Source organism: Siphateles boraxobius, unplaced genomic scaffold, assembly GCF_051911475.1.
Source record: "Siphateles boraxobius isolate OS27281-9 unplaced genomic scaffold, OSU_SipBor_1 30, whole genome shotgun sequence".
NCBI lineage: Eukaryota > Metazoa > Chordata > Actinopteri > Cypriniformes > Leuciscidae > Siphateles > Siphateles boraxobius.
Genome location: NW_027508920.1, coordinates 12,139,954 through 12,167,588, shown reverse-complemented (window position 1 = coordinate 12,167,588; position 27,635 = coordinate 12,139,954). Strand labels below are relative to the sequence as shown.

Below are 27,635 nucleotides of genomic sequence, written 5' to 3'. Positions count from 1 at the left end.
TAGCTTTGCTGTGGAATCCTCATCTTCTCTCTCTGTCTGCCGGAGCCTTGTGAGTAGAACCAGCTTCACTGTGGAGTCCTCATCTTCTCTCTGTCTGAGCCCTGTGAATGGAACTAGCTTTGCTGTGGAATCCTCATCTTCTCTCTGTCTGAGCCCTGTGAAGAGAAAGACAGTTCTGCTGTGAATCCGAGAGAAACAGTTCTGCGGGTAATTCTTACCTGTCCTCTACCTGTCTGAGCCCTGAGAGGAGAGCCAGTCCTGTGGCTGATTCCGTATTCCTCTCCGTCCACCCGAATCCTGTGAAGAGAGACAGTTCTGCTGTGAATCCGAGAGAAACAGTTTCGCTGATAACTCTTACCGGTTCTCTGCCTGCCTGTGCCCCGAGAAAAGAGCCAACTCTGTGCTGATTCCGTACTCCTCTCCGTCCACCCGAATCCTGTGAAGAGAAAGACAGTTCTGCTGTGAATCCGAGAGAAGCAGTTCCGCTGATAATTCTTACCTGTTCCTTGCCTGCCAGAGTCCTGAGAAGGACCAGTTATACGGCTGAAACCTCACCTTCCTCCAGTTGGCTTGAGGTTGTTTTTACTTAATTTATTCAATAAAGATTCTGTGTTTTTCTACATTACTTTGCCTCTGTGTCCTCTGGTGTTGGCTCCTCGCGGTGGTACGTGAGTCGGGGGCTGGGACGGCCGGTCATCTGGCGTCCACTCCTCCCCCGACCCGGTGACATTAATACCATAGACTGGTTAATACATAGTGAAGGCATAGTAAATTTGATTATTAGGTAATTGTATGAGTTGTAAATGGCTGGCAACAACTTCATATCACAGTTAAATTAATATTGATTTATTTTAATACTTATGTTTTATAAGTACTAATTTAAGTAGTCTACATAAATTATATGAAGTAAAATAATTACTCCAGCATTAATTCAATTTATAGTTTTAGGAGAAAAGGTCCGGTAATTAAAAGAAGCTCAAACGGTCAAAATGTCGAATAATGATGACATTCTTTGATATTAACACACTAAAGGTGCAATGTGTAAATATTTTGAGTATCTATTAACAGAAATGCAATATGACATCCATAACTATGTGTCAGTGGTGTATAAAGAACTTACTTAATAAACCGTAGGGATGGGCATTCGATTAAATTTTCTTAGTCGATCGTCGGGAGAATTAACGATCGACTATCGATTAATCATTAATATTTTTATATTCAAATTCATTATTTATTTTTATAAATTAAAAATGCAATGAAAATACAAAAATACAGCGCGTTTTTCCTCGATTAGGTCTTTATTACAAGATGATCAACTTGTGGCAGTAAAACTGGACGTTCGGTTAGGCTAAACTTGAAGATATATGCGTTGCGGTGCTCGGAAGCAACGGAACCTGCAGCTGCGAGTTGGCGTTCTTAAACAGAGACCCTCGTTTGTTCCAAAATAATAAATAATAAAAAAAATCATGTTAAACAATAACTTAACCAAAAACATAATAATACTTAGATCTGACAGGTTTTGTCAAAATGTAACTCGAAACTATCCAAGAACGGAGTCGAGAAAGAGGGTGAGAGAGATTAGCCTACATACTGTAACCATCAATTCGGCTAGGCTACTTAACAAAGCCTCATAAAAAATAACTAGTAACTCACATACAACTTCTATACCAGTCTACTGATTTTTGTTGAGAAAGATAAGCATGTTGATGACATGATCTGAGGTCAGACGCGACCGCAACCTGACCGTCAAGCCTCGTTTACACTTTCGCCTGGCTCTGCAGCGCGAGTCTCCACAGACTGCGCGCGCACCTCCCCAAACAGACGAGGCGTTTATACTCGACGCGCTCGCCTGTGAAACACCGAATACCGCAATGACGTCATTTTTGCCGCGCTCACCTTCGCGCTCGTGCGGACGCGTCGAGTGTTAACAAGGCTTCAGTCCAGCCGCTGAAAACACCCGCTCTGAGGGGACTGACGTTGCCGGGATGCACAGGTACCTCCGCGCTAACTTGACCAGCCCGGGGAACACGTTCACTTTCCACTCACACTACGCAACGCAGCAGCATACGTTTAATGATAATCGATAACAAATTAACGTGATCGACGAAATTCTTAATGATCAATAATCGATCGTCGATTAATCATGCCCATCCCTACCTTAGAATGAGACATTTATATCTACATAACCGCGGGCACCCCCTTCTATGAAGGTCGACATATTGTGACGTCATGTTTCTAACGTAGCCGACAGCGAACAAACAGCGCTACAGAGTGCGTTTCGTCACTACCTTAAAAGAGAAGCAGCAGAAAGCTAGCCATAAACACAGTGAGTAGTGACTTTTCCCTTGTCAGTGGTGTAAAATATGTAGTTGGATTGTTTCATGTAACTTAGTTCTTCTCCCTCGCTGTGTTATGGCTTTGCTATGTGGGGATAAATGTGCTGGTTACGTTCGTGAGAGCTGATTAGTACTCTTGTCATTGACCGCAAAACAGTAACGTTACAGGAATCACCAACCCGTCGATCGCGGTCGACGATCTTGGAAGCATTTTAAGGTGAAGAGTTTTCAAAATCAGAGAAAAAAAGCCTATTGTGTGTAGTAAATGGTGACTAGGGGATGCGGAGGAGCGCGCGCTGTTACAATCATGCCATTTTTGCCGCACGCAGCTTTGGGCTCATGCGGACAAGTCGAGTTTAAACAAGGCTTTACGATTTAACCAGCTCAGCCACAGTAACAGCTCATATTTAGCCAGCTAAACTTTTACTACCCTGTTAGAAAATATATATAGTTGCATAGTTTCATGTCGTTCTTCTCCCTCGCTGTATTATGGGTTTCCTATGTGGAGAGAAATGTGCTGCTGGTTACGTTTGTAAGACAATCAGCTGATTACTATTATTATATTATATATTAAGAAGACCCTTGATCCTCACCTGACCATGGCTTTGTAGAATTTATCCATGATGTGCTTTATAATGGACTGTGGTACAGAAACAGTGACAATGTTACACACTCTTGGCTTACTCTGGCTATTCTCTGCTGTCTCAGACGACGATATGTTTGTTTGTCCGCTTTTAGCCACCGTAGCTTCTTCGAAAGGGAGGGGTGAGCAGTGGGTTGAGCCCTTAGTAAAACTCACAGCCGAACCGCTAGATTTGCTAAAAAATACACACTGCACCTTTAATGTATTTAATTGGTCTACTTTAATGTCAACTTATTTTAATCAATTTTTTACAATGGCTTGTGTAAACCTGTTGAAATATATTCATTCGGTAATATATACAGTTTTGAATAAATAATTTCATAGTTTAATAAATAGAATTTAAGGTTTAAAAGTTAATGTGATGAGGTGAAGGCTGTAACCACTATAGTATTTACGGTAGTCCTTTGTGGTAGGGTGAATACGGTAATTTCCGATCCGATGTCCCCTTTATGAATGGAGTAGTTAGTTCAGTAGTAATGGCGGCGTGCACGCTTAATGCCAGATGTTATGAACAGTGTGACAACTTACCCATGTGACAACTTACCCCGCTCTCCCCTACTTATTTTGAATTTGAGTAATTGCTTCAGGGCTGCTAAAAAAGTATTTTCTATATAGAATCATATGCACACCATAACTCGCTGGTAATAATAGGTCATCCAGGTACTTTTTTGCCTACTCTTTTATCAGTACTGTGATTTTGGAAGTATGGCTTTTGTCACATACTGTTTTTCGTCTACTATATAGTAGGGAAGTATGCGATTTCGGACACAGCTAACATGTTCTTGTGGACTTGTGAAACGTCATCAGTCGCTGCCCAAGTACTGTTCCAATTCAAAGTTCACATCTAGCCAAGTCCAGTTCAAGACCACTGATGTGTTCCTGATCCGCCCCTTTTACCCAGGATGCATCGAGAGGTGACTTTAACTTTGTAGCCTATTAGTTCAGTTTAGTTTAGTTTAGTTCCTTTATTGTCCACAAATGGAAATTTGTCTTTGGCTTCACTATACACCACACACAAGGACATCATAAACACAAAAAATATACATAAAATAAAAACAGTAACATTCCCATGCAGCTATACATAGCTTACATATCCACCCCTACTCATATTCATATCTTCTCAGCATTTAAAATTCGAATAGCAGTTGGCACAAATGACATCTGGTACACATTTTTACTCGCCCTAGGTTGTCTAAACCTTCTCCTCGATGGAAGCAACTGAAAGCTAGAGTGTAAGGGATGAGAGGAATCCTTTATAATAACCCATGCTTTTTCTTTAACTTTCAATAAATATATCTCATTCAATTGTCTTTGTGTCTTACCTACGATTGCGCTAGCTACGTTAACCACCCTAGACTAGAGAGCTGACTTATGTTTGACTGAACTGTTTGCTTTAATTCTAATTGTACAGCTTCTTATACCTTTTAGGCTATACTTATACTTTTATACTGGATATTATTAGAACATTAAAACTGACATTTAACAAAAAGAGACAGGGTTGTGTAATTTTATTTTATATATTTTTAAATATATAGAATATTTTTTATATTTATTTTACTATACATTCTCTTCACTGTATGTACATGTATAATAAAATAAAATGACAAGTCTGTCTCTGTTAAATGTCAGTTTTAATGATCAATAATGTTTCATATTTTCATACAATGAAAACAAAAAGAAGCAGGGTTGTGTTTTATATATCGTGTTGTTAAAAATATATGCAGTGAAGATAATCAATGTGCGCACATTTGTGAGGCCATTAGCCTAATATGTTTACGATTTTTTTTAAATGAAAAGCAGAGTTGTTTTTTATAACATATTTTGTTTTATTGTTGACGAAAAGAGGCAGAGTTGTACTTTATACCATATTTCGTTTAATTTTTGCCTGAAATATAGCTACATAAAGAGATAACCGGAGTAGCCAGAGCGTGCTGAGTGACGCGATCAAGAACGCCGCGGTTCCGTTTGCAGAATAACCGGACTCGCGTCCCCTCGTCCTCGGGAGTTCGTTACCCTGAGTCGAACTTGGCAAGTCTGAACTACCAAGGACGCAAGTCCGAAGTTTGCGTAGGCTACTATTGAGAAACGGCCAGACTGTGCTCCAAACCGTGTAGCGCTTCGTGTGTGTGTGTGTGTGTGTGTGTGCATCATGAAGCGCGTTCTATGGTAATTCATTAAAGCGCATGCTGACGCAGCCGGCCAAACGTGATTAGAAAGGCATTTTACTAAATATTTTTTTCTTAACAATACATTTGTAACGCAAGTAGCTTAATTTTATTGACATCAGTAACTGTAATCAAATTACATACATTTAAAATGTAATGAGTTACATTACTGTGTTACCACGAAAAGTAGGCTAATTAGAATACAGTAGCGCGTTACTTTGTAACGCGTTATACCCAACTCTGGTAGTCACAAATGTTTAAAATGCCATTCACAAAGATACACGGACAGACACAAACTTGTAATACAAATGTGCACTTCTTCTAACATTCAAATTCGCAGTACAGCCTCAAATTGGCACTTGCAAATTCTCAAATCTGACACTGCAAGTTCAAATTTCGCGCCTTGACTTTTGCTACTCGTTGTGCACTTGCAACTCAGTGGCGGCGAAAGAGGGGGGAGGGGGGGGGGTAGCGGGGGTGTTCAAATGCTCATCTGGCCACTGAAGCAGAACAGCGAGGATGGAGAGTCCAGGTTTATCCAGTGGAAGTGGGTTGTCGAGGTTTTGTGGCACACTCTACAACCCGGTTCCTCAGAGACGTCGGATTCAGTGGTCAAGAGTTGCGTCGCACAGTATCTGAAGCAGCAGAAAGGAGCAGTAACTGGGTGTGGTTGAGACGGAAAGATTCTAGCTGGCTGTGTACAGGCCGCCATGCTACGGTTTCGTAGAATTCACGTACATTCAAGTACACAGTTCAAGTACACTGAAGTCGTTAACGCCGGACAGAAGGGGAGTCACACCCCCATATGGAAAGAAGCGTAAATGGGTGAAGCATAGTTTACTGTAAAGCTACGTCTTAGTGTTGCTTATCTTGGCGAAAGCCGAGTACAAATCAGCATGAAGTAATAACATCTACTCTCGTGTAATGGAAATCGGAAATCATATAAAGCTAATGTGAAAATATTTAACACAAAATAGATTCTTGTCAGCCACTATATGAAAAAAAGGTAACACTTTATTTTGAATGGTCCACTTTAGACATTCTACTGACTATAGGTAACTATATACTCTAGGTATTAATACTCTGAGTTAGTTGACATGTAGTTACTTACAGTTAGTAGAATGTCTATAGTGGACCATCGAAATAAAGTGTTACCTTTTTTCATATAGTGGCTGACAAAAATCTATTTAGTGTTAAATATTTTTTAATATATTAATAAAATATAATTTAATACCCCCCCCCCCCCAGACAACAGTGTCACCAAATGTAATTTTACATTTATTTTTTCTTCCTGAATACACCCTCTGTCATCGGTGAAACTTTACTTAAGTTATTGTGAAAGTCATTGTCTTTGTGGTCCACTGAAACATAATCTATAATGGTTTACTTGTAGTTGTCTTAGCATTTTAAGCTGTTATAAGAAATTTTTACAACCGTACACAAATCAACTTTATATTTATGGACAGACTTTTAATGAGACCGACAAGATAAAAATACTTTTTTAATGTTTGTTTTACAGTGTGACAATGGAGAAATCCTGCAGCACATAATGAAAATTGCCATCTGAAAGAAGGATTATCAGGAGGATTTTCAACATCATCTTGGAGGGGATGCAAGTCATGGCATGGCTTGGAAAATCTGGCAAGAGCCTGTTCTGTTCTTCTTGGACTCACGTATGCACTAAACCTCACCTACCCGAAAGAACTGAGGCACGCTTTTGAGGGCTTTCAGAAGCTCTTCTTGGAACAGGATGTTTGCAAGTTTTCCCCGAAATTATAACACTTAAAAACAAACTCATGACTTAGATTGAGACAATGCATTAAGACCAAGGTCTGCTGAAAAAAAACTGCATTGATTGATGAACGTTTAACATTGTTCTACGTACAAGCTTTCACCAAGTACAAATTATTTTATGTTTTGCTACAAGTTATTCACAAGTTTTAGTCAAGAATGTGACTTTTCCAACAGAAATTTGTATGAACATGTTTTTGTGTAACAAAATGATCTTTCTCAATGACATGGAACATTTTAGCATTTTTTTGCTTTTATTTTTCATATCTTAAAACTGCTGTCTTACATTTTATATAGATTTGTTTTATTTGTGCAAAAAATACAGAATAAAAGCATGTTTGATAACAAAAAGTGCATTATGTATTCATTATTATCTTAACCTGGAAAAGGCAGTAAATGTAATAAGTAAATTTCATTAATACAAATGAGCAAATTCTGCTTGATTTATTTGTGAGACAACTTAAATTAAAAAAAAAAAACATTCCACTAATAATATTAAATTGATCATGTGCCATAGATTAAATAATTTAGGAAATTTTACTTAATTTATTCTGGTAGATTTCGCTAAAAAAACAAACCTTAAAATCTACTTAAATATAATACCTGTAATATTGTTACCATATATTTTTTAAGCCTGTAGTAGCATGTAATATTTTTTACAGTGTACATGTAGTTCAGTTACTGCTCGTTTATGCAAATTGACAATTCGCAATTAAATGTCTTATTTTGAAAAGTGTTATATGTTTTCTTGATAATCTTATAATGTTTACTGTGCCTAGATAGCAACTTCAGGTATATCATACATTTCAAACTGGTTTATTTTGTACTTCAAGTGGTAATTCGGCATTTTTGGGTTTATATGATAAACAGGTTTGAAAGTGAAAACTGCAAGGTTGTGTGCAGAGAACTTTTTCCTAAGGAATCTATATATTTCTGATGTTAAATATAAAAAAAAAATTGGTAGTGCCCCACTTGGTCGAACGAAACCCTATTTCTAGGCCTCTTTTAGGCTACCGACAGCGGCCTATTTGTGATGGACTGATATTAAAAGTAATAAATGATATTATCAAACTCAGTTAACAACACCATACTAATTAACCATAGCCTTGTAGGCTACAGAAAAGCCAATGAGCAGGGAACTACACTGCGACCTTTTGAAATGCCATTGCGACCCTAATTTTTAATGGGTCGCAAATGTATCACCGTTTGATTATTTTTGTACCTACCTAATGTTTTAGGCAATATGCTATGATTTACTATGAGCATTTATTAAAACAGAAATGTGTATTTTAAGAATACGTTTTATAACGCGCTCTGAGCATTCAACACATCAAGTTGGCTTCGCGGATTCGCGCTTGTTTAACTGAGAGAACGAGCAGAGAGAGTGAAAGCCCCAGTCGCGCGCGCGCTCTCTCTCCCTCCCTCGCTCATAATAATGAATTGAGTTGACTGAATATCTTTGAGAATACACAATGGTAAAAGGTCGGAAGACCGAAGTTTTTTTTTTTCTGAACTACCACTGGTTGTGAATTGTGCTAAAATAACGTTGCCTCATCTTCTCTGAAAAGCTTTCCACACATTCAGATGGCATAAACCACTCTTTCAATAAACAAAACAAAACATCTATCTGGTGATGAAATGTTTTCTGTGTTGAGACAAATCTTGTGCGATGTCCTAAACTGCCTGGATAATCACACAACGTGTGCCGTGGTCCGTTAATGACACGTCCGATTCGCGAACTGACTCCTTTGAACCGATTCACTTTAATGAATGGTTAAAATAACAACTGATCTGTCCAACACTGAACTCAAGAGTCATTCTAGAATGATTCATTCTTTCCAAGTAGAGCTATTCAAGTCATCTGGTGAAATTGTTTTTATATCGCAATATATATCGCAGAAAAATCAAATATCGCAATGTCATTTTTTTACCAATATCGAGCAGCCCTACTGTAAATTCTGTGGGCCTTCAATTGCAGGACTGTCCAAATTTGTAACTGCGTCAAAACAATTCAAACACGAATCATTGAAGCTTCACAATGACATATTATATTTATTTTACTTTTCCTTAAGAGTTCAGAAGTCTGCCCTTCTGTGCCAACCATAGCATGGTGAAATCCAAAAGAAATTAATTTAGCACTTTATTGTGTAGGCTACTGTATTTTCTATTGCAGTAAATCTATCCCAACCATTTTTAAAGAAAACAAGAAGGCATGTGTTTTAAAAGATGGAGAGTAAAATAAAAAGCACATCTGTATGCAATACAGTTTCACTATTGGTCATTATTATCCATAGCGGCTTACTATATAAATAATTTGTGCGACCAAATCATGTTTTGCGCTAGTAACTGAAAAAGTTAGTAGCGCAAGTGCCACCAGTGGAAAATGTTAGTGTAGTTCCCTGATGAGCCCAGAATATGACGAAAGAAAGCAAACATGTGTTTAGTGCAAATAAACCTGCTGCCTGCAGTTTTATGAATAATAACAAATTGTATGTTTTTTTATTTTTATAACTGTTGGTCCATTAAGCCTCATTAAGCATTTTCCTGGTTTTCTATGGGAGGGAAATGCTTAACGTACAATAAACGTCTTGCGTTCATATTATGTGCAAATTACTTTTCTATGCTTTATTAGTAGGCATGGTGTTTCCTGAGTTTGGCCTTTTCATACAACTGTCTTAAATGCGCATATTCTGTGTTGATCTGCTTTTCTGTACATAGTAGCCTGTGCATTATTAGTATGGTGTTGTTTACTGAGTTTGATAATATCATTTATTTCTTTTAATATCAATCTAATGCATAGCCATGTTAGCATTTCAGATATTTTTTTTTTTAATGCAACAATAAATATACAAAGATTTGTACATGCACCTCACAACAACACCTTTAGCATTTCAGATCATATTCAGATCGTCCTCGGGAAGCGGGTTTCGTGACATAATCACACAGGGCCGGCGCTAGCCATTTGGGTGCCCTAAGCACAAATGCTTGGTGGTAACAGTATAAGTATGAATTTTAAAGTGCACATTATAAACTGTAAATAACCATACATAACTGCACAATAGAATTTACTCAACAGAGGGACAGTGTATTTCTCTATAAAGAGATCATTCTGCTATTCTATAGGGCTGGGAAAAGATTAATCGCGATTAATCGCATCCAAAATAAAAGTTTGTGTCTACATGAATGATATATGTGTGTGTACTGTGTATAATTATTTTGTATATATATAAATACACATTTGCATGTATGTATTTAAGAAATATTTGTTATTTATATATAAAATATTTAAATTTATATATATAATATAAATTATACTGTATTATACTGTATTAATTATACAGTACATACATGCAAATATTTCTTAAATATATACGTGCATATGTGTGTGTATTTATATATAAAAAATAATTATACACAGTACACACACATACATCATGTAGACACAAACTTTTATTTTGGATGCGATTAATCTTTTCCCAGCCCTAATAATTTGACGACTCTGTGAATATGAAAATATACAAACACTGAGATTGTGGGGGGTTTTTTTCTAATTGCAGTTTCACCAACAGATGTCGCCCTTGGGCCTTAGACTATGAACCTCTTGAAAATGACCGGATTAACCGCATAGAACAACAACGAAGAAACGTATCTAAGCAGTCTTCCTTTTCTTCTGAAACAAACTAACTGCATCTTAAACAGCCCAAGTTTCAAAATTTCCCGGAGGAGAAACCCCCGGACCACCGTTAAAATAAAAGATTCAACATGCAGGGCTAGAAAAGCCTGCCCCGGATCATTTTCACCAGTAGCGACGCCCCCCTGGACATGCATACACGACGCAAGGGCGCCCGCGCTACAAAACTAACATTTTTATTTAAAACATTGTCTTACCTGCAAGCGATGCACAAGTATCATCCCGCTGTCTCTTCTTTTTCCTTTTTTCCGCCCCCGACTCTTGGTGCCTTTTCGAGGACATGTCTGAGGTTGGTGTCTGCCAAATGTGACATTGATTGAGGCATAATCGGACAGACCCCTGGGAGGTGGGGAAGGGGGGGCACCAGAGGGAGACTGGCACAGGAGATTCACCTTTTTCTCTCCCCCCCCCCCCCCTACGTGCAGTGCGTGATATGCGTTTGCGGAGCGCCGGCCCTGTCATCACATATAAGAGAAGTCCCATTTCATTGGCTAGGCGCCAACCAATAAAACGGCTCCTTTGAACACCCACGCTCCCGCCCCCCTTCCTCTCTCGCCACCACTGAGTTGCAAGTGCACAAGTTAGTTTTGCATCTAATAAATAGCGCAAAGAGTAGCAAAAGTCAAGGCGTGAAATTTGAAATTGCAGTGACAGATTTGAGAAGTTGCAAGTGCCTACTTGAGGTTGTACTGCGAGTGTGAATGTAAGAATACCTGCAAATGTTACAAGTTAGTGTCTGTCATTGTATTTTTGTGAATGGCATTTTACAAATTTTTGACTGCTTGTCTGCAGCTTCAAATTTAGAATACAGGTTTGTGACTATTGTCTGCGAGTGCAAATCTTAGCATTCAAGTTCAGATTTTTATTTTACAAGTTTTCACATTGAAGCTGTGAGTGTACATTTTAGCGTACAAGTAGGAATATTTATTGTACAAGTTCTCAAATTCACATCTACGTGTTCTCGAGTTTTGCTACCAATTTACCTTCATAGTGACCAGCGACCTCGATTAGTTAAGCCTGTGTGGAGCTGAGATCGACGATGATCGACGATGATCAAAGACCCTGACGGAGCCGGATAGCGTTACCGAGTGGTGGACTTTGCCCAGTATGGCGTTTGGAATGTTCCATTCGGCGACGAGACTGACAAGCACGACAGATAACACACGTGTATACGTGCGTGTACGTCTCCATTTGTTTTATATGGAGACGTACACGCAAATATCACGTCACGTAGACACGTCAATAACATGTAGCTGTTGATCTATGCAGACGTCACGTTGGCATCACGTTAGAATTTTATGAAACGCAATCGGTATGGTGCTCGCTTTGTGTCATTTCTTTCCTAACGAAGCTTAAAGACGTGTTAACGTGCGTGTGACATTCGTGTGGAGTATGGAACGCGATCGGGGCCAATAGTCTTTAAACGAAACGCGTGAAATTTGACCGCGTCAACACGCACTGTTTGTCCGCGTTAACGCGGCAATTTTTTACGTGTTTCTTTTGAACGCGTAGACACGCTCATTTTGGTTGTGTTAAGGCGTCAGTTGTCGTCGCATTACTTTAGTATGGAACGCAATCGGGGTCAATAGTCTTTAAACGAAACACGTGAAATTTGATCGCATCAACACGCACTGTTTGTCCGAGTTAACGCGTACATTTTTTATGCGTTTCCTTTGAACGCGTAGACACGCTCATTTTGTTCGTGTTAAGGTTGTCGTCGGGTTACTTTAGTGCGTGTAAAGACGCACAGTTTTACCATGTTAAGACGTCCAATTTGAACATATTTCTTAACGCGCACATTCTGTACGTATTGAAGTGTAATATTTTTAAAAAGCAGACTTATCCTTTATATGTAACTTACCTAATATTAGGTACGTATGAAGGCAGCACAGCGGGAGGTGAAACAATGTGTGAGGGAAGCTAAGGACAACTACAGGAGGAAAGTGGAGGAGAAGCTGAGGGAGAACAACATGAGGGAGGTCTGGGATGGCGTGAGGACCATCACTGGTCATAACACAAAGACAAGAGCTACAGGGGGGACAATGGAGATGGCCAATGAGCTGAATGATTTTTCAATAGGTTTAATCAGCCCTTGTCACCCCCATCCTCACCCTCACCCACAACCCCACCGCAGCAATGTCTCCTTTCCCCCACACACCTCCCCTCTGACACCACCATACCCCAGTCTACCCACCAACCCTCCGACTTTGCAATGCCCCCCTCTATACACTTTTCCCCTAATAACACTTTACCCCCCTCCTCCTCAATACAGACCAGGTCAGAGAACAGCTGAGAAGGCTCCGGCCGGGGAAGGCAGCGGGCCCGGATAAAGTGTGTCTGAGAGTGCTGAAGACCTGCGCTGTAGAGCTGGGGGAGCCGCTCCAACGGATCTTCAACCTTAGCTTGCAGCTAGGGAGAGTGCCCACCCTCTGGAAGACATCCTGCATCGTTCCAGTTCCCAAGAAGAACAGGCGCAGCGAGCTGAATGACTTTCGACCAGTGGCACTCACTTCACACCTGATGAAGACGTTGGAGCGGCTCCTCCTCAGCCTCCTCAGACCCCAGGTGCAGCACGCCGAGGACCGCCTGCAGTTTGCGTACCAGCCAGATGTTGGTGTGGAGGATGCTATCCTCTTCATGCAGCACCGGGTCCACTCCAATCTGGATAAGGGGAACGGCACAGTGAGGATACTCTTTTTGGACTTCTCCAGCGCCTTCAATACCATCCGCCCCCCCATACTCCAGGACAAACTGATCAGGATGGGAGTGGACCCCTCTCTGGTAGACTGGATCCGAGATTACCTCACGGACAGGCCACAGCATGTCAGGATGAAGGACATCATGTCTGACACTATGGTCAGCAGCACTGGAGCCCCTCAGGGCACAGTGCTGGCCCCTCTTCTCTTCAACCTGTACACCTCGGACTTCTGTTATAACTCGGAGCTGTGTCATGTACAGAAGTACGCGGATGACACAGCCATCGTTGGGTATATTGGGGGTGATAGGGAGGAGGAGTATCGGAGTCTGGTGGGGGACTTTGCCATCTGGTGTCGCACTAACGGCCTACAGCTCAACACCTCTAAGACAAAGGAGCAGGTCGTTAACTTTGGGAGGACCAGATCAAGTCCGCGACCGGTCCTGTTGGAGGGAATTGAGGTGGAGGCAGTCAAATCATACAAATACCTCGGACTATGGCTGGATAACAAACTGGACTGGACAACACACACAAGCCATCTGTACAAGAAGACACAGAGCAGGCTGTACTTCCTGAGGAGACTGCTTTCTTTTAACATCTGCAGCAAATTGCTGTGGATGTTTTACCAGTCTGTGGTCACCAGTGTCCTCTTCTACACTGGGGTGTGCTGGGGGGGCAGCATATCCAAGAAGGACATCAACAGGCTGGATAAACTGATCAGGCGGGCCGGCTCTGTGATCGGTATAAAGCTGGACTCACTGGTGATGGTGGCAGAGAGGAGGACACTGGACAAACTACTGGACATTATTGATAATGCCAGCCACCCTCTGCACACCATCATCAGCACTCAGAGGAGCCGGTTCAGTGGAAGGCTGTTCCTTCCCAGGTGCCGGACTAATAGACTCAAGGACTCCTTTGTCCCTCATGCCATAAGACTCTACAACTCCTCACTTGGGGGGAGGAGAAAATAGGGCAGAGAGGACAATACATATACAAACATACATACATATACATACACACATACATACACACCTGGACTTACATTATACCTGGTCACTATATCACTATAACAGTGGACTTAACATTGACAATTTTTAAAATAATTTATGGTTGTTGATATTCTGATTAATGTTATTATTATTATTGCACTGTTGTATTATATTCTCTCCTTTCTCTGCTACTCTCTTTTTCCTTTGCTAAAACTGCTGCTGGAATTTTCAATTTACTTGCAGGAGTCTTCCTAAAAGGATTAATAAAGATAAGTCTAAGATGATGAGTGCTATAATAAAATTACTGCATTATATTTAACTTAATCTGTGTTCGAAAAGGATAATGTTTAGGCTGTTTGGGGTCTAATAGACCCCAAACTTTTAAAGAGTGATTGCATAAGGAAATATAATTTTTATATATGGAAAATTATAAATCATTTTCTTTAATTACTTCTCAACTATACATTTATGCTGTGTTTTTGTGGAAATTTGGAAGTTGTTTACCTATTTACTGCACAATTACTTAACTAGGCCATAAATTGGCTCATAAAATGTTTTTTTATAAAGAAAAAAATCACTTAAATTACAGTCTTAATTAAATCTAAATTGTTTTTGGACATTGCTCAATGTGTTAGGGATAGAATACTGACATCTGCTGGTTTGTGGAAAACCTTTAGAAATTATAATTAAAGTGAGAAAGTGCAATGACCACATATTTCCAATAGAGGTCGTTGTCTGATATATTTTGATTTATCTGCTTTAGCAAATTATTATACATACATTTGCAGAAACATTACAAGTCACATTTTCCCTCTCTTTCTCTCTCTCTCTCTCTCTCTGTGTGTGTGTGTGTGTGTGTGTGTGTGTGTGTGTGTGTGTGTGTGTGTGTGTGTGTGTGTGTGTGTGTGTGTGTGTGTGTGATGGAAAGTTCGTTCCACTTTTTATTTATGCTCTAGGACCAGTCCTTGGTTTATATGTAGAAATTGTCAGATTTATAATGAATTTACTTTTATTTTTTTGACAAACAAAATGAAAAAAAGCATTTTTTTTATTTTCCCATTCATTTTCAATGTGGGGTCATTTTGACATTTACACACCCTTAGAACAACCAAATCAAGCCCAGTTTTTTTGTGTGTGTGCATGTTTAGATAGATTGTTTAGGAAAAGTCACAGAGTTTCATGCCCCTGAGATGAAGGTAACACTATTAAAAAATGAAGGAAAAGTCCTGTGGGGTCCCCTGGTACCCCAAACACCGATTAAGGTTAACATGTGTTTTGATATTCATTATACTTTTATTATTAATATGTTATTCACCCATAAACTTGTCTTTAGGAATCCAGAAGTTATAGTGGCATGAACCTTTAAGGGCGGTTTATATTAAGACAGGAGTAGGCCTTAATCTACTTAATCATGTTTTAAAAACACAGATTAAGTACAGATTACTAAAAAAACAGATTTTTCTTTTATTCCAAAGCTGATGTGTGCAGTTTTTTTTGCTAGCATTAAAATAATTGTCTCTTTTTTTGTTTTTTTATTGCAGTCTTTTTTGTTGCTTCCATTCATGCTTCTCAGTTCCATGCAATTTTAAGATTTTCTTGGTTCATTCCATATGTGACCTCTGTCAGTTTGTTTTACAGTTTTTTCAAATTGCTAAGACACTAAAAGTGGAATTTGAGGTTCACTCGGTGAAACCATTCACTCATGTACCCAATCTTTAGACCAAGTCTGCAAAAATACAAGGACATATGCTTTGCACTCAGTTTGCATTTGAAAAACAAACTTTTTGCAAAACTCTAAACAAATTTCTCTACATTTCACACATCATTCAAAACTAACAGCTCTTGTGTTTCATTTGGGAAACACTGCCATTTAAATGCCACATTAATTTACTGATGACCTATAGCCAATAATCATGTGGGAAAAAACTTGTACATAAATTGATCACTTAGAAATCAAAACTCAGTTTTGAGAAAGAAATTATTTTTACTATTATTATTTATTATTAAATTATTTTTTATTATTTTCAAGAAATTTTGGACAATTTCATGCTCCCAACTTTGTGGGAACAGTTTGTAGATGGCCGTTTCTGTTGTAACATGACTGCGCACCTGTCCTGACTCAACCTGATATAACAGCTGTGGGATGAATTAGAGCAGAGACTGCGAGCCATCAGTAAGCTGGTGTGTGGTGGGTGTTTTGGCACAATATGGCTGCCATTGCATCATCCAGGTAGATGCTGCACATTGGAGTCACTTTGGTGACTTCCCTTCTTGTAACACATTATTTCCCATTGTGAGGTATTGTGTCCAATACATCCTTGAAAAGTACCCCTTATCGCACAACGTTTCCCTGGGGCAACAAAAAGAAAAACTAATTTTGTGAACATGTAAAATAAATAAAAATTTCATAAAACCTACCAAAGGCTTCTCTACACCTTCATACACAAACAAATATTTTTTATATACAGTTCGTGTCAATTTAAATAAGATTACTACAGCATCTTGCTTTCTTCTCACACTATATGCTCCTGTGACCATGTGTCAGAAAAGGATGTCCCACCTTCAAATGGTGCTTGATAGTGACTCCCAACCCTTATTGTACTTTTTCAAACATTCTAATTGGTTGCAATCATTTAAAGAAAAATGTAGTGAACATACTGTAGGGCTAAAGAAAACTTTCGGTTGCCTGAGGGCGATGCTGTGCTGTAGAGGGTTAATATTTAACCTTTGTTTTCCCCCCAGAACTCTTATATCAATGAATTATGTTTAAAAATATAGATGTCATTATATTAATACAGTTTATTTACCTAATTTGCAGGATTTAATCAATCATTTTAATAGTACATAAACACATTTTTCACATTATTTCAATTAAATACAAAAAACCTTCCAGTAGCTATGTAGCATGCAATGAACAATTAAAACATATAATACCGGTATATCATGCATTAAGTGTCTCTGCTGTCCTTTTGTGGGAAAAATGACATAAAATGGCATTTAATGATTATTAGCGCTAGATGACCTTAACTTTTGTACGTGATCGCGTTTCATACTGAGAAAGAACGTAGGACAACTTAAAAGGGCATGACAAATCATGACATAAGGCTGACATCACACAACGTACCAATGCATATCCTTCATGAACAATTATAACGTCTGATGTTTGCATATGAGTACCATTACGACATCCTTCATGAATAAACATGACTTCTGATGTTTGTATACGTATATACCAATCAGAGACATACGTACCATCGCGTCACATATGCAAATATAGTCTCCAATACAGCAATTTCATTGGCTACTGTGCTTTTTGACATGTTAACGCGAACAAACAGTGCATGTTGACGCGGTCAAATTTCACGCGTTTCGTTTAAAGACTATTGGCCCCGATCGTGTTCCATAGTTTATCCACTCGTACGTTATCCAAGCGTTTATCCACGCGTACGTTATCACACGTCATTGGACACGGCAAGGTACGTGACGATCGACACGGTGATTGCTTAGTTTGCAAAGTAAATGCATAAATCACACCTGATATTAACACGTCTTTAAGCTTCGTTACGAAAGATCGTCAACCATGTGACTCTTCATCGCGAATCCTCTCGTCCTGTCTTCTGCTGCTGACGCCTTGTTTCTGTGCGTGTGAGGTTACATTCACATTGAGTAAAGGTACCATTTTTTTTGTGTGGCCTGTGTGGTGAAGCAGCCAGCCATTTGATTTAAGGCTACAACGTACCCGAGCTACATTCAGGCCTGCGTCAGTTGAACATTTGAAGGGTATTACTTTTATTTTCTTGGGCCCTTGTTTTGAATGTGAATTTGAATGCATTAGTGATATGAGGTGATTTTGACAAGAGATATTCAATTACTCGTTCTAACTCTTTCTACTTTAAAACCTGTTATACTTTTTTCTATATAACAGTTGTGGTCACTGACTCTTTTGATATTTTAAGTTAATTAAGGAAAAGAGTATTTGTTGGTTTAAATGTGTAAGTGTTTACAGGATAATAATTCCAATACATTTATCTTTTGCTTTAAACAGAAAATCATTTGTTAATCAAACGTTTAGCTGTCGCCCTTTATTATAGAACTATTGTGCATTGTTTTTCACGGTTCTAACGGTGTATGGGTTGACTACATTTATCTACTTTTTTTTTGTAGCAGTGGAAAAAAAAAACTACCAACATTAGCTAGAAACAGAATTAAAGTAGTAGTAAAGAGTAGAGAAGAGAGCCGTGGAACTGCTCAGTTAGCTTCAGAGTCAGTAACGTTACTGGTAAATGCATTTACCTAACACACTGTAGCCCAATGTCAAAAAGTGTTTATGTAATTATATTATTAGTATAATAATATATTAAAAATATATATAACCCACGTCAATGGATCTATTATTAGGGGTGGCCCACCCCTAATAATATATCCATTGCCACTGAGTAGCTGACGGATGTATTCCGTCAAAATGGCTGACACGCGGCAAGGGGTCACGTGACTGGGAGATCCCTATACGGTAATGTCTCTATTGTGCGACAAAGTCGCGGGGTTATGACACAATAGTTAGCCTATTTTTAACAAAAACGGCTTCTACGGGGCCATAACGTAAGGTACAAAGTAATGAAGCCTTTTATACATTGTCGTGTTTCTTTAGAAATAAATAATGGACAAATTAAGTCTTTGGACGTCACAGATGTAAAGTTATTCGCTGTCAAAGTGACGCCAAAATGAATGGGAGTCAATGGAATGCTAACAGCAGGTGAAGTTCTGCTGCAATGGCAGCTCCCGCGAGGCTTCAGTTTCCGCCTGATGGATTACCCCCTTGACTTATCCCATGACTTATGCTGCGTTCCAGGCAGGTTTTTGAGCACGTAAATCACGACTTCAAACCACGACTCACGACTTTGTAGCATTCCAGGCCAGTCACGCCAAACTACCTGAGCGCAATATATACTTATTGTTTCAGAGACACATAAAATTGTAATACATAATTGTGTGTGTATTATTATCATTGTTATATTATTATTAATTTGACTGAAACGTTATATTGTCCTAAAGTGTATTCTCACTGTGTAGGGGGGAGGGCTGCCATTGTTGTTTTGTATGGGAGTACATCGATCTAGTACGAGTTCACGGGTGGGAAGTCACGGGTTTGACTGCCGTTCCAGTGTACTTTCACGGGTATAAGGTTGGAAAAACACAGGTTACAGGTTACCTGGAACGCGGCATTATCATAGACAGTAAAAGAAATGGACACAGCGACCCCATTGATTTCAACGGAGAAGCCTGCAGCCCGATTATTGCACTTCCTGTCTGATGGCTGAGCGACTGCGCAGGCTCAAACTGAGCGTGACGACAGTCTGAACGTTGTAAATCTTCTAGTAGCTGTGCCAAGACAAATCTGAATCACTTAATTCCTCAAAAACGTTGTTGAAATATTTTGTCCCGTTGTTTTTATGGACTCTCTATCTATGGGCTTCTCCCTTGACTTTATGCCTCTATGTCTCCCCGATTGCCTCATAGACAGTAAAAGATTGCCTGCGAGCTTCTCCTCCTGTCTATACAGTAATGTCTCTATTGTGCGACATAAAGTTGCGTGGTTATGACGCAGTCGTTAGCCTGTTTTTAACAAAAACGGCTTCTACGGGGCCATAACGTAAGATACAAAGTAATGGAGCCTTTTATACATTGTCGTGTTTCTTTAGAAATAAATAATGGACAAATTAAGTCTTTGGACGCCACAGATGTAAAGTTATTCGCTGTCAAAGTGACGCCAAAATGAATGGGAGTCAATGGAATGCTAACTGCAGGTGAAGTTCTGCTACAATGGCGGCTCCCGCGAGGCTTCAGTTTCCGGCTGATGGATTACCCCCTTGACTTATCCCATGACTTATGCTGCGTTCCAGGCAGGTTTTTGAGCACGTAAATCACGACTTCAAACCACGACTCACGACTTTGTAGCATTCTCGCTGCTTCCTGCTCCCTCGGAGACGAGGCAATTAAGCTGTGTTACCGGCTGGGGGCTAAGGAGGTCAACCCGAGGGAGCTTCCCAATATCTCCGGTCTGGACTGGAGAGAGGCACTCTCCCGATGTCTGGAGAGCTTCCTCCCACGGTACACCAGGCCTTCAACACTGGTCCCAGTTCCGGTGGTCCCGAGTCCGGTGGTCCCAAGTCCGGTGATCCCGAGTCCGGTGGCCCGGAGGAGGAGGAGAAAGGCCTCCTCAAAGACTTGTCCGCTGGCGCCACTCCAGCGACCCATCACTTCTGCCGCGCCAGAGACCGCCCCGCCAGAGACCGCCCCGCCAGAGACCGCCCCGCCAGAGACCGCCCCGCCAGAGACCGCCCCGCCAGAGACCGCCCCGCCAGAGACCGCCCCGCCAGAGACCGCCCCGCCAGAGACCGCCCCGCCAGAGACCGCCCGCCAGAGACCGTCCCGCCAGAGACCGTCCCGCCAGAGACCGTCCCGCCAGAGACCGTCCCGCCAGAGACCGTCCCGCCAGAGACCGTCCAGCCAGAGCTTCACGTCAGCCACGTCCAGCCAGAGCTTCACGTCAGCCACGTCCAGCCAGAGCTTCACGTCAGCCACGTCCAGCCAGAGCTTCACGTCAGCCACGTCGAGCCAGAGCTTCTCAAGCCACGTCTGCCGATCCAGAGACTGTTCAAGCCACGTCTGCCGATCCAGAGACTGTTCAAGCCACGTCTGCCGATCCAGAGACTGTTCAAGCCACGTCTGCCGATCCAGAGACTGTTCAAGTCACGTCTGCCGATCCAGAGACTGTTCAAGTCACGTCTGCCGATCCAGAGACTGTTCAAGTCACGTCTGCCGATCCAGAGACTGTTCAAGTCACGTCTGCCGATCCAGAGACTGTTCAAGTCACGTCTGCCGATCCAGAGACTGTTCAAGTCACGTCTGCCGATCCAGAGACTGTTCAAGTCACGTCTGCCGATCCAGAGACTGTTCAAGTCACGTCTGCCGATCCAGAGACTGTTCAAGTCACGTCTGCCGATCCAGAGACTGTTCAAGTCACGTCTGCCGATCCAGAGACTGTTCAAGTCACGTCTGCCGATCCAGACACTGTTCAAGTCACGTCTGCCGATCCAGACACTGTTCAAGTCACGTCTGCCGATCCAGAGACTGTTCAAGTCACGTCTGCCGATCCAGAGACTGTTCAAGTCACGTCTGCCGATCCAGAGACTGTTCAAGTCACGTCTGCCGATCCAGAGACTGTTCAAGTCACGTCTGCCGATCCAGAGACTGTTCAAGTCACGTCTGCCGATCCAGAGACTGTTCAAGTCACGTCTGCCGATGCAGAGACTGATCAAGTCACGTCTACCGATCCAGAGACTGATCAAGTCACGTCTACCGATCCAGAGACTGATCAAGTCACGTCTACCGATCCAGAGACTGATCAAGTCACGTCTACCGATCCAGAGACTGATCAAGTCACGTCTACCGATCCAGAGACTGATCAAGTCACGTCTACCGATCCAGAGACTGTTCATGTCACTTCCTCCGAGCCAGTGTCTACGGACAAGATGGCCGCCTCCGAGCCAGTGTCTACGGACAAGATGGCCGCCTCCGAGTCAGAGTCAGTTCCTGTTCCCGAGCCAGAGTCTGTGTTGTCTGTTCCCGAGCCAGTGAGTGTGTTGTCTGTTCCCGAGCCAGTGAGTGTGTTGTCTGTTCCCGAGCCAGTGTGTGTGTTGTCTGTTCCCCAACCAGTGTGTTTGTTGTCTGTTCCCGAGCCAGTGTGTGTGTTGTCTGTTCCCGAGCCAGTGTGTGTGTTGTCTGTTCCCGAGCCAGTGTGTGTGTTGTCTGTTCCCGAGCCAGTGTGTGTGTTGTCTGTTCCCGAGCCAGAGCCAGTGTGTGTGTTGTCCGTTCCCGAGCCAGTGTGTGTGTTGTCCGTTCCCGAGCCAGTGTGTGTGTTGTCCGTTCCCGAGCCAGTGTGTGTGTTGTCCGTTCCCGAGCCAGTGTGTGTGTTGTCCGTTCCCGAGCCAGTGTGTGTGTTGTCCGTTCCCGAGCCAGTGTGTGTGTTGTCCGTTCCCTAGCCAGTGTGTGTGTTGTCCGTTCCCGAGCCAGTGTGTGTGTTGTCCGTTCCCGAGCCAGTGTATGTGTTGTCTATTCCTGAGCCCGAGCCAGTTTGTGTGTTGTCTGTTCCCGAGCCAGTGAGTGTGTTATCTGTTCCCGAGCCAGTGTGTGTGTTGTCTGTTCCCGAGCCAGTGTGTGTGTTGTCTGTTCCCGAACCAGTGAGTGTGTTGTCTGTTCCCGAGCCAGTGTATGGGTTGTCTGTTCCCGAGCCAGAGTCTGTGTTGTCTGTTCCTGAGCCAGAGTCAGTGTGTGTGTTGTCTGCTGTTCCTGAGCCGGTGTCTGCTGTTCCTGAGCCGGTGTCTGCGCCGCCCTGGCGGCCCGAGGGGTCTTCGCCGCCCTGGCGGCCCGAGGGGTCTTCGCCGCCCTGGCCGCCCGAAGGGTCTTCGCCGCCCTGGCCGCCCGAAGGGTCTTCGCCGCCCTGGCCGCCCGAAGGGTCTTCTCCGCCCTGGCCGCCCGATGGACTGTCTTCTCTGCCCTGGCCGCCCGATGGACTGTCTTCTCCACCCTGGCTGCCCGATGGACTGTCTTCTTCGCCCTGGCCGCCGATGGACTGTCTTCTTCGCCCTGGCCGCCCGATGGACTGTCTTCTCCGCCCTGGCCGCCCGATGGACTGTCTTCTTCGCCCTGGCCGCCGATGGACTGTCTTCTCCGCCCTGGCCGCCCGATGGACTGTCTTCTTCGCCCTGGCCGCCGATGGACTGTCTTCTTCGCCCTGGCCGCCCGATGGACTGTCCTCTTCGCCCTGGCCGCCGATGGACTGTCTTCTTCGCCCTGGCCGCCGATGGACTGTCTTCTTCGCCCTGGCCGCCCGATGGACTGTCTTCTCCGCCGTGGCCATCCGAGGGCTCATCTCTGCCCTGGTCCCCTGCGCAACCTTCTCTGCCCTGGTCCCGTTCCCCTGCTAGGACTTGGCCCTCCTACCCTCCCCCAAGACCACCTCCGCTTCACCACCCTCCTGAACTTTAGTGTTTTTGTTTCAAGGGGCGTCGGGAGCCGCCCATAGGGGGGGGGGGGGGGGGGGGGGGCTATGTTACGTGTGGGTTTTGCTGTGTCTTGTATATCACGTGATTCCTTGTTTGTCATGTGACCCTGCCATGTGTCTTGTCTTTTGTTGTTGTTGCTCAGTGTCCACAGGTGTTCCTCGTCCATGTTTATTAGTCTCCCCAGGTGTTTCTTATTAACCACGCCCCCTTGTTATCTTGTTTAGCTTGTTTGTCTGTGTATTTAAACCCCTGTGTTTCAGTTGTTGGCTGTCGGTTGTTGTTTAATGTTACTTCTGTCCTGTTTTGAGTTCCCTGGATTACCTGTGTGTATTTGTTCATTAAATGTGCTTGCAATTGGATTCGCTCTCCGTCTCGTTCCTGACTGGCTGTAACAGGAACAATCATTCATATAAAACAAAAACCTTTTTCCAAATTTTAATAGTAACCGTTTGATTTCATCAGAAACGATCTTAAAACAGGGCTTTACTTGTAAAACGCCGATCTTACCCTTTAAGTCAAACTGACGGATCAGCTTTATTTGTAGGGCAACCTTATGATTTGAAATGATTCGTTTCAGTCTTTTTGAATGGAAGTTCCCCAAACCGGAAGTGCCGCCCATAATTTGAAACGCAGTAAGCTTGTCAGAAATAAGGTGGAAACTACGACCTAAAAGTATGTACTCTTTTTGTGAAGAAAAAGTACATACTTTTGAGTGTGTAGCAAAAGAGTAGGCAAGCTTTGGGACATACTATCACGTCAACGGACAGCTCCGTCGCGTGTTCCTATCACCGTAAACTGCCCTGTCAATCATATTGTCGCAGTTAAAATCCTCCATTCAATCTAATTTTATTTCCTACCGTTTCAGAGAGCACGTTCATCTGCCAGTCGTGGGTCTTTCATGCGGAGACTCTCCTCATGTGTTTGCTTTTTGAATATAATGACGCATTTAAAAGGTAATGGCTAAAGGTATCTTTACAAAAGTTCACAATGCTTCTGCAGATGCAACATAATATAGACAACGTTGAATAAATACCTTTTCGTCAGGTTAGATACTGATAATTAATCACTCAAACCCCTTTATCCAAATCTCTCTACATAACCGGTTGGACTCCCGCGTCTCCCATGTCTGTAGTTTTTTAACACTTTTCAGTCGTGTTTGTAGTTCTAACCGAATCCTCGTCCAACGCGCGATGGGTTGTGGGCAATATTAGCCGTTAGAGTGTGCATCGATCTGCACTTCGGATTCTGACCGGAAATAGTAGACCATCCGGGTATCTTTGGAACACTCATTTCAACATACTACGATTTGGGACGTACTAATTCTATTTTCGAATACTATTTAGGACGTATAGTAGGCTATGCGAATTGGGACTGGGTGGGGGACTGTTACTGCAGGCTCCGAGTCTGCAGCTTCAGTTCATACTACTCACTTTTTACAGTGGTTTTAAGCACTCCCTCTCCCTTCCACTAGGTTGGGCGTGACGTCATAAAAGGGACTCCAATCCTAGAGTTACCGTTAGACTGTCTGGACTTTATTTTGAACTGTAACTACAAGGTGGACAAACTCACTGTAAAACTGTCCACTATTCACAAGCAGGTCTTTTTAGCTTGGTCTCTCATTTATATAAGAACAAGTCACTCTTTTTTGAAAAATTGGGTGGTCAATCAGATTCTGCTGGTGGACCAGCTATTTAATGGAGAGGGGCAACTTTTCTCCTATAGTGAGGTTTTATCAACATATAACATCCCAGTTACACCAAAAGAATTTGCAATTGTATTTGACGCCATTCCATTAGGCACAATCATGCTTTTTAGGTGTACTAGCAGACTTCCTCTTACTTCTGTCTCCCTTCCTGATGTGGCTGAATCACCTGTTGGAAAAGTCTGTTTTTCCCAACTTCCTCGAAATAATAAAATTGTTCGAGCACTATTTCAGAAAGAAATTGTTTCTATTCCAAATGTTACCTTTTATTGGAACCGATTTGTAAATGGCATTGACTGGAAAAAGGTTTGGATGATTCCTCACATATACTTGATAGTAAACAAGGTGAAAGAAGTGTCTTTCAGAATAATTCACAATTATTACCCTGCTAATCATTACATGGTTAAATTTAAAAGAGACATCAATACAAAATGTTCTTTTTGTGAAGACCACCCAGAAACTGTTTTGTATCTCTTTTGGTATTGCTCACACACCAGAACATTTAGGCAAAATTTCAGCAGATTCATAATTGACCATATTTATAAAGACTTTTCCTTATTATGGAAGAATGTTGTGTTTTGTTTTTATGAAAGTCAAACTAAAGATAAGATGTACTTAATTATAAATGTATAAATACTTTTGCCAAAATTTCACATTCATAAGTCCAAATTTAGCGCTAAAACCCCTAATTTTGTACTGTTTCTCCAAGAAGTTGTACATTATATTAATCTGATTTCTGGTTCCAACAACAAAAAGGCAATTAAAACTGTCAACATGGTCTTCTTTCTCTTTGTAATGGTCTATAAGCTTCCCCTGCCGAAATTGTATTGCATTCTTTTTACATGTTATATTTTTGTATATTGTTATATTTTGATTAGTCATTTGTGATTTGTACCCTTTTCTGTAATAAAAAATAAAAATAAAAGTTAGTAGCTAGCAAAAATGGTTAATTATTGTGTTTGCGCGGTATGTACGTATAATAGATGGGTTTCCGTTTCTCTAATTACCCATTATCCTCTGCGGCGCGCCGCCATGTTGTGTGTCAAAGCTGTCATGCTCATGTTTACCGCCTTTTCATTTACCCAAGTATTTTTGACTCTTTTGTGTTGAGATAACGATGACAAATTCCTCCAAACCTGGCGACAAGGTGAAGATTATTTACAGGGACACATTAGACGATGTTTGCAAGGCAAGATATGATGAGAAATTGAGTTATATCGATGGAAAGGATCCTTACACAATGTCGAAAGACGACTGGTCATGTAATCCTGCGGCCTACCCCGATATTCAGGAAATGGACATTGCCAAAGTCTTATTTGATCGGTGAGTAATGTAGATGAACTGCTGCGCTTGTGACAGGACGCATGTTTAACTGAAAGAACGAGCAGAAAGAGAGAGAGAGAGCCGGTCCCTCTCTCTTCGGAGCCAGGCGAAAGTGTAAACAATACTGTAATAAAATATAGAACTATAAAGTCGTTTTAAATCGACAACATGTACGTACGGCTCGCATGCATTTAATGTATTTGTGTGTACTCTTCTCTGGGCGTACTGTAGTCGCTAGTGTGTTTTTGCACTGACAAGGAGCCATGTGATCAATGGCTAGGCTCACACAATCATCGCAATGTGCATGATAATCATGAAAATAAAACAAAGTAAAATTAAAGGAACTCAGCTGTTTATCAATTTACCTGAGATAAAATGATTGGAGCAGACTTATAGTGTCTTTTGTTTGGGTCAGGATCGAAGCCCTCTCTGTTGATTCTCGCCAGCCATACGTTACGTCTCTTGTACGAAAGCCTTTCCGTCTCTGTTCCTTGGAGATAACTCACTTTTGGAATATCGAAATATTGTCTCTTCGTCGTGTCGGGATCAGCACGATTCATAAAGCCCCATACAACACAGGTGTGACCCATTGCTTCAGGATATTATCATGCTCCGTAACACAAACGCTTGACACACAAGATGGCGCCGTAAGGAGTTGCGGGAGAAATGTGACGTCATCGTAAATCTATCTATAGGCTACATCAAAAACGGGGGAGAGGATCCACAAGTTCCCCACGGACAAACGGCTGATTCGTGCCTGGGTGAGGTTTGTGGCTACGAAGCGGGCAGATTTTACTGCTGCCTCTGTGACAAAGTCAGCCGTCATATGCGGCGAACACTTCATTGAAGACGACTATGACCCTGGAGATATGCGTCGATTCAAAATCGGTTTTAAACGCCGGGTACGACTAGGCCCGTGACACACCGGCTGCGTGGCATAAGCGTGTCAGCTGCGTGGCGTGTTCGTTTTTATTTCGGCTCCCATGAGCAGGCGCGGCTTGAACGGCGCGGAAAACGCGTGCATGCTAGAAATAGAACCGACGCCTATTTTTCACGCCACACGCAGGCGTGTTGGAAGCATTTCCAGGCAAAATAGAATAGGAAAAGATGTTTATATGTTATTTTGTACACGAATACATATAAATAAATTACATTTTGATGGTTGAAAGTCTAGGTTTTGACAAATTCAGATATAAATATAGGCCTAATATAAAAATAAATAAATAAATAGGCCT

At 41.9% G+C, this 27,635-nt stretch overlaps 1 protein-coding gene across 1 annotated transcript in view; it reads right to left on the bottom strand.

Moving 5' to 3' along the window:
* Positions 1–27,635, bottom strand: part of acadl (acyl-CoA dehydrogenase long chain) — a 58,043-nt gene that overhangs the window by 24,778 nt on the left and 5,630 nt on the right. The window lies entirely within an intron of this gene.